Raw genomic sequence first — 9,068 nt, 5'->3', positions numbered from 1 at the left:
GCGTATATCATCTCAATGGCAACTGCTCCTTCAGATGTTCTTGCTGTTGAGCTTTTACAGCGAGAGTGCCACGTGAAAACCCCATTGAGGGTTGTTCCACTGTTTGAGAAACTTGCTGATCTCGAGGCTGCCCCTGCAGCTCTAGCAAGACTCTTCTCTATCGACTGGTACAGGGACAGGATTGACGGGAAGCAGGAGGTTATGATTGGATATTCAGATTCTGGCAAGGATGCTGGGCGTTTCTCTGCAGCTTGGCAATTGTATAAAGCTCAAGAAGAGCTTATAAAAGTTGCGAAGGAATACGGAGTGAAGCTGACTATGTTTCATGGAAGAGGGGGAACTGTTGGGAGAGGAGGTGGTCCTACTCATCTTGCTATATTGTCTCAGCCACCGGATACTATTCATGGATCACTCCGCGTGACAGTTCAAGGTGAAGTCATTGAGCAGTGCTTTGGAGAGGAGCACTTGTGCTTTAGGACCCTTCAGCGTTTCGTGGCTGCTACTCTTGAACATGGCATGCATCCCCCAATTTCACCAAAGCCTGAATGGCGAGTGCTCATGGATAGAATACAGATCTATCGTGTTCAAAGAACCGCGCTTTGTGGAATACTTCCGCCTTGTAAGTATTCAAAAACTCTCTAGTCTGCTGCAGAAAGAAATTAGTACTTGTTGCTCTCCTTTATCCTAAAATTTTGTTGTTGCCTACTTGAATCATATTCTTCCAATCAATTCTGTGGAAGGATATCTCATCCACTAAGTTTATCATTCTCATAATACTTCTTAGCTGCCTACCAAGCTCGCTTAGGCCTACCTCTAGTGTTATAATCTTGCCACTTCTCCTAATTAAAATGTACTCTTATAAAAAAATTGCTAATAAACTGATATCCATTTTAGGCCACACCTGAGTTGGAATATGGAAGGATGAACATTGGTAGCAGGCCTTCGAAGAGAAAGCCTAGTGGAGGCATTGAATCATTACGTGCGATTCCATGGATTTTTGCATGGACGCAGACAAGGTTTCATCTGCCTGTGTGGCTTGGTTTTGGTGCAGCTTTCAAGAATATCCTGGAAAAGGATATCAGGAATCTGCATATGCTTCAGCAGATGTACAATGAATGGCCTTTCTTTAGGGTCACGGTTGACTTGGTGGAGATGGTGTTTGCTAAGGGAGACCCTGGCATAGCTAATTTGTATGATAAATTGCTGGTTTCTGAAGATTTGTGGTCATTTGGGGAGCGTCTGAGATCGAACTACGAGGAGACAAAAGGTCTTCTTCTTCAGGTAAACCTGTCCTCTCTCTTTTTTCTTCTTTATTCTAAACATTCGAAAATATGAAAGCAGAACTTGCATAGTTATGAAAGTCAAATGTCAATTTAACCTGTTCATCAGTTATGTTCTGTCATAATGACCGAGAAACCCTGTCTGACATGGTGGAGAAGGAATGAAAGCAATGCCTTCTACTCGTATCAACATGATAATAATATAACTTGATTATTTCATTGTTCTTTTCCTTGCATTCATATCTCTTAGGTACGTCTGCACATTCAGTTAAAGTTTAGTGTCATGTATTCATGCAGGCACTAGAGTGTTCTATCTGTTACTGTGAATAATAAGAAATTTCAGAATCTCATCAAAGGTCCTTGCTTTGTATATGGAATAGTCAGACAAAAGCATCGCCCTCCCCACATATATTTAGAGACTAAAAATTTATGTATCATTGAGTCTTATTTGATTTACTAGAATCAAGATCTAATAAACTGAATTACCTCTGGGTTCTTTTTAGGTTGCGGGCCACAAAGATCTTCTCGAAGGGGACATTTACTTGAAACAAAGACTCAAGCTTCGTGACTCTTACATAACAACACTCAACGTCTGTCAAGCTTACACGCTGAAGAGGATCAGAGACCCGAGTTTCCAAGTGAAACCGAGACCCCATTTATCAAGGGAGTACTCTGTTTCAAGCAAGCCAGCTGCTGAATTGGTTAAGCTGAACCCCACCAGTGAATATGCTCCTGGGCTTGAGGATACTCTCATTTTGACCATGAAGGGTATTGCTGCAGGTATGCAGAACACTGGTTAAGTTTATTGCTAGAGTCTGAACTTGATTTTTCGGGTGAATTTCTTGTTTTGTGCTTGATTTGAAGAGTTTAGCCACTCTTAGTTGAGAAACTGTGTGGCCTTATGTGCCTTTAATTTACGTTTCGGCGGTGTAGCCCCTGTTTTAATTATAAATAAGGAGGGAGAGGATGTAGGGTGGAAGAAGCTACAAAGCTAAATAAAATGTTTCCGATCTGTGTAACAAGCTCTTGTATACATCAGATACGCTTGCAAGGATTGTGTTACCTCTTTCTTGACGGAACTAAACTCGACTTTGTTTTGTGCTATCTTCTCTGTTTATCTGATGTTGAATGTACGCTAGGTGCTAGTAGTGGTATGTCAACGTCCTAAATGTGTGTTTCTATTTTGATGATATGATGTTTGGTTGGGAGTTACTTGACCATACTCTAGATTTTCCCCCCCTTTTTTTTTTGTTTTGTTATTTGATTCATGAGTATGGAGGTTTTGCCGGTATTTTTGAAAGCTGAAGTGGGGTTTTTCCATTGTAATTGTTGAAACCTGGTGATTAATTGAAACCAAGGGATATCGAAGTTAGAATTGGAATACAAATCCTATTCACGGGTATGCTCTGCATGAGCAGAGGGGGGACCGTCCCGTGCTGAATGTCGTATCCAAACGGAGCATGTAAGCACGAGGGAGGTTAATTACCAATGAAAACACTAATCACACAAGCGATCACGTGGGAGTAACATGACGTTGTGAGCTGATCTCCGAACAAAGTCAAAAGATGCTTTGATCTGATACGCACGGAGTTGTTATATCGAGAGTATAGTACTTGGTCATTCATCGACGGAACGATTTCTTGATAAAGAAAGAGCTGAACACGTTCGGAAGCGCAGTATGCACGTCGTCTGATCTTTTTGGTAGATCCCTTTTAGCACCATCCCACTACCGTCAATTTAAAATTACAGATAAAATATGGAGAGTCCCTTTCGTTATTTATTAACAGATTTTTATCTAGCGAGAGTATAGTACTTGGTCATTCATCGACGGAACGATTTCTTGATAAAGAAAGAGCTGAACACGTTCGGAAGCGCAGTATGCACGTCGTCTGATCTTTTTGGTAGATCCCTTTTAGCACCATCCCACTACCGTCAATTTAAAATTACAGATAAAATATGGAGAGTCCCTTTCGTTATTTATTAACAGATTTTTATCTAGCCTAGCCACTCTCATTCTTTTATTTATTAATTTATTTCTTTTTTTGCACTCTTTTACTTTTTAAAGATTAACTTTCCATGACAATTTGTCGGTTTGGGATTTTAATTAGTTAGAATTTAAACTAATGAACTCTGGTTTTCCACTGTACTTGTAGGAAACGTAAAAAGATACTGCCACTGTACCGCCGAGGCTATTCAAAATATAAGAACCACATGTAGATAATACGAGACTATAAAAAAAATGTCATTAGCAAGTATATAATTAAGTGGCAGCACCTTAACAAATAAAATACTATCAAACTATACAGATACTTAGTAAGAGTATTTCTCTCCAAAATTTCTTGTAAAGTATATAAGCAAGCAACAACTACACAAATGTAAACTTAATAACTTTCTTTGGCCCTAAGAGATCCATACAGCACCATTACCGCAACTACCCTGTGTTTTCAACCACCTGCAGCTGCAATATTGACGTGTTAAAAGAATTACTAACTCAATTCTTTATATCTTACTAGTTTTTATGCACGTGCAGTGCACGTGGTAAAATATCAAAATATTTTTTTATATTTATTTTGTTACTATAAATAAGTCAGATTTATCTTGAGTTCAAATATGAAAAATTAAATTATTAGATTTACTATTATTTTTATTTATATATTATTAAAAATCAATGTAATGGATTATTAAGCTAAGCTAAACTGAGATGAATGTACCTAACTGGGATATTGTAATTGTCATTATGAACTATAATTATAGCAATAAAGAAATTACATTTATTATTGTATTGTAGTCAGAGAGTAATTGTCCAAAAGCAATAAGATTAGAGCAAACATATAAACAAATTTAGAACGAACTCGAAGAAACATGAAGATTTTAAATAATTGTGCATCGTAAAACTTTACAATTAGAGAGTAATTATCCAAAAGCAGTAAGATTAGAGCAATCTCATATAGAAATTTACAATAAATATTGAAGAACAAAACATACCAATTACAGAAAAGATAGAGAAATACACCTATAATTGTCCAAAAGTAGTAATAAAAAGATAAAACTAAATAACAATGGTAACTATAGTATACTTTTATGTGATGAAAGCAATCACATAAGCATACAAAACTACTAATAATGTTGTATGAAAATCCCTTATAAAGATTCCTAATTATAAAAATTCCTAATTCTACTCAAAAATTAAGATATGATATAAAATGATCAAAAAATATTATCCTTTATTATTTTTGTTTCATATTTTAATTGAACCGAGATTAATCTTTCTCCACCTTTATCTTTTTCCTGGGCAATTCTAGAGTAGCATATTCATCATCTACGTCCATTGTAATATCAGGTTGGAGTTAGATTTCTTGTGCTATTATATTTCCTTTGTCTTGTTCATCTTTTGTTTTTTCATCTAACTTCACCAGGAATTTGAATGTTTTTTCGATGTTCAACACAAATTTCTAGAAATATGGACTCTGATTATTTTCCTGTTTCAATAAGAACAAATGTTATTTTAATATATATGAATTTTTTTATTTTCTAAATTATATAGAGTTAGGAATTACCTCTTTTTTCTGTAATGAATTTTTCGGTTGTGCATCCAATAAGAGTTTCTGTTGCATCATATAGTGCTACTCTTGCATTATTCATGCTATTTCCACGAGAATCTTAACTACGTACCTGTAGTTTTCATTATCGATTTCTAGATAGTTAATAGTAGGCTGTCTAAAAATCACAACAGATAGTTGATACCCATCAAACTTCAATCAACATCTCGACAATGAAAGTTACAATCAGACGACTTTCACGTCAATAAAATGAAAGCTGCAATTAGAGGATTTTCACGTAGATCAAGAAATGTTACAATTCAACGTCCTTCACGACGACTGATGAAAGCTCTGATTCAATAGCCTTCACAATCAATTGTGAAAGTTACAATTTGACGACTCTCACATCCCAAATAGCTAAAGCGAAGATTACAGAACAACGATCTTTGCAAACGCTCCAATAGAAGAAGTTACAAGTCAACAACCACTTCTAAACGCAGAGTTCATCTCTGCGTTTAATTTTCAGAACACAGGCGGCCCCTGCGTTTTTAATTTTTAGCAGACGTCCAACTCTGCGTCTCAAGCCTAAGACGCAGAGTTAGGGCCCAGAATGACGACCTGAGCATTTGACTCATTCACACATGAGCTGAACGGTTTCAGAACCGTTTTTTCCACGATCTGAGGGAATTTCGCCTACTTAGGAGAGGATTAAAGGGTTAGTTACACCCCTTATCTTTCTATAAAAACCTCAACAAACTCAGCCGAAAAGAGGTTCAGAGTTCGGCTTTTGGACCGGATCATCCAGGAGATCATACTTCGGCAGATTAAATTCGGTTTTGAGGGAGTTATTATCTTCTGAAAATCAGATCTTTGCAACAAGGAGATCAGATCTTAGAGCATCACCCAGCAACAGAGAGTTTTAACACTTGGCTATTAACCGAATTCTCGGTTCAAACAACTCTTTTCATAGAGTTTAAACTCGTTCTGAGTTCATAAACTCGTTAAGAGTTCTTTTTCATACTTGCCACGCAAGTTAATTGTTCCAGTGAAGTGATGCATCAGATCGTCAAACGGAGAGCAAACTCAACGCGAGCATTCAAGGGAGGCACCCCATTGCCACTGTGAAGAACTCAGAGAGTTGTAAACTTTCTTTTTTAATCAGTTAAAGGGAATAAATCAAATTCAATTCTTTCAATTGTCTTCTTACAAAATTTTCAACAAACATTAATATTGTATTTTAATATGTTCATACCATAAAAAAAATATATTACTTAACATTGATACTGAGTCGTTAATGATTCTGCGATATTTATCATTCAGACACTCTTTACTAACATCTTTATCTACTTTCTTATTGCAGCCTTTGCAAATATAGAACCATGGCTCGAGTCTATTCAAAATAGTAGTTATCTTTACCTTAAATATGCAATAGTGTGTCTGTATATTGATAAATTTTAGTTAGATTTAAACGTGTTAATAAGAATAGGCTTCTAATATCGTACATGTATCGAATTCTATGATGTATACATAATATCACTTATTTGAATTTCTTTTGCATTTATAAAAATAGTTGATGGAGATCCTTTTGTTTTTACGGCTTCTTCCAAATGAAACCTGCATATTAGATTAAAATATAATACTATTTCATTATTGCGTTATATGAAGGTATGCTTGTTCTACTTACCATTCCCTTAATTCTTTAGCTAGTTGTATTTTTGGGTTGATATATATTGTTGATATAATTTGCGATGATATGCTTGTCTCCCTTGCAAAATTAAGATAATTATTGGATGAATTTTATGTTTAGCTGTCTTTAATAAGAATTTCAGTAATAAATTATGTACCTTTATATATAGAGATTTTAAAATCTAATAATGCTATTACAGGCTTATCTTTGATTTCAGCTTCAAGAATTGATCCTTCATTTGTAGCCAAATCCCCAAATAAAGTTACGCGCATAGTCATTTCACTATATATAAAAAAGAAAGTACATTAATCTTATTTTTTCTTATGATATTGGAAATAAGTATAATGAATATACCTTTTATCCATTAGCATGATTTTCCTCCTATTGTCTGGTTTGTTATATTTTGTAATATAGTTGATCACCGGCTTCACGTTAGTCGTTATTGCAAGAATATCTGCAAGTAATTTTATAAAAAATTTATGATTCTATAAATTAACGTCTCATTTTGTATTGAAGATTAAAGTAAGAAATTTATAAGTACTTACTAATTTTTATTGCATCTTTCATGAAAAATGCTTATTCAAATAGGACAAAGTTGTTCAATATGTTCTCCAAGTGGAAACAAGTTGGTGCTTCTTTGATAGATACGTATTTTTATTGGCCTTTTTGTTTTGATGATGTTTAACAAATAATTTACTACTAATATTGTTTGTCTAGTGTTTGTATTTTTGTATTTATTCTAGGAAAATAATGTGTTGGATGATGGATAGAATCGAGCTTTCACGATCATATCTAATAGAGGTTGGCGGAATAGTGGAGTGAAGCCATGTAATTCTAGTTAAAGATCCAAGTTCAAGCTTCATCCGCAAATTTACCAAGAAGAGCTTATTGGAGATCAAGATCATAGCTTGGGTAATTTAGTTTAGGAGTTTATACTTTGTGTGTTGATACTTTAAGCTCAATCATACACACACACACACACACACACGTATTTGGGTTTTATATATATAGTCATATATTTATATACATAAGTTTTGGTTTTTGATTTTTAAGTTTAAATATGAAACAAATGAATATAATTGAAAAATACATACTTGTTTCATGTTTATATACTTATATATGATTTCATCAATATCAAGTTTATATAGTTCAATGAAATCATGTTTATTGTTTTAAAAGTTTGCAAAACATGCATTTTTGTGAAACTGTTGAGTTATTTTTTATGGACTTAACAATTATTATATACATCTTTTATTAAGTCTATATAATCATCTTATAAAGTTTCAAAACATGGTTTAGTCATTTTGACAAAAACAAGTGTTGTTTATTTTCATGATTTGAACATATTTGTAAAATAATGATATTTTACAAATGCGAGGTGCTTTTTGAAAACCAGTTTTTGTAACATGTTTATTATCATGTTTATAATTATTTTTCAGAGTTTTACATTTTTCTGAATTTGTTTGCTATTTTTAAAAGAGGTTTGAAGTTTAGTTTTACTGTTCATTTCAGGCTGATATTATGTTATCAGTCGACTTATGAAAGTGTTCAGTTGACTGAAGAAATCGTTTGGAATATCAAAAAGTTTCTATTTCTTATTCAGTCGACTGCTCAGTCGACTGATAAAGGTCATTGGTCGACTGACGAGTTCATCAGTCGACTGGTGGCGTGTTACTGGCCTGTAACGATCAACTCATCAGTCGACTGTTGAACAGTATCAGTCGATTGACGATATCATAATGGCTAGTTTTCTAGTTTTTCTTGTTTCTGTTATTTTATCTTTTTGTGATGTTTTCTCTTAGTTTTTGGGTTTATTTCATGAGCCTATATATACCCCATACCCTCTAACTTTTGAAGGTAATTAAGAAAGTTTTTAAAGAATTTTAAAGGGTGTTTTAAAGTTTGTTTGTGTGTTTACAAGTTTTATTTGTGAATATATTTTCACAAGAGGAAGAAAAGATCATCCTTTGGTATTTGAGCTTCAACTTATCTCTCTCTCTCTCTCTCTCTCTCTCTCTCTCTCTCTCTTGCTATTCATTGGAGAAGTTTTTTAAATTCAAACTATAGCTTTACATGTATATACTTATTTGATTATCATTGTTTTAAGCTAGATTTCATATTTGAGTTTAATATTGATTTCATTCATTGTTTACACACACCCACTTGAGCTTAAGTATTTTCATACATAGTATAATTGGGGTTGTGAAATATTGTAACTTTGAGTTATGCTTAATTGAGTTCTCACCTTGTATAGAGAACATTTATTTTTTGTTGAGATATATTGTAAGGTTCACTTTGTATTGCACAAGTACACCAAGAGGAGTATAGAGGTGAGAGACGTGGTCAGTCCTAAGAGGAGTGGGGTAGGTGGTAATGCCTAGAGGTAGGTTATAATTCTTAACACTTGAGAGAGACACGTGAGATGCCAACACTTGAGGTAGGATTTGTGTAGTTACATTGTGAGATTATGAACGTTGATCGGTGAGTGTTGAAAATCGATATTGTGTGGTGTAAACGTTTTCGGGTGATCGTTGAAAACCCGGTGTGATAGTGGATTTCTCC

The 9,068-nt window shown here is 34.3% G+C and overlaps 1 pseudogene; it reads left to right on the top strand.

The window, feature by feature from the left end:
- The window catches only part of LOC109822750, a 7,196-nt pseudogene extending 4,812 nt beyond the window's left edge, over positions 1–2,384 (top strand).

Source organism: Asparagus officinalis, chromosome 1 (assembly GCF_001876935.1).
Source record: "Asparagus officinalis chromosome 1, Aspof.V1, whole genome shotgun sequence".
Lineage (NCBI taxonomy): Eukaryota > Viridiplantae > Streptophyta > Magnoliopsida > Asparagales > Asparagaceae > Asparagus > Asparagus officinalis.
Note: the sequence above shows the minus strand (reverse complement) of the source record. Positions and strands in the feature narration are given on the sequence as shown.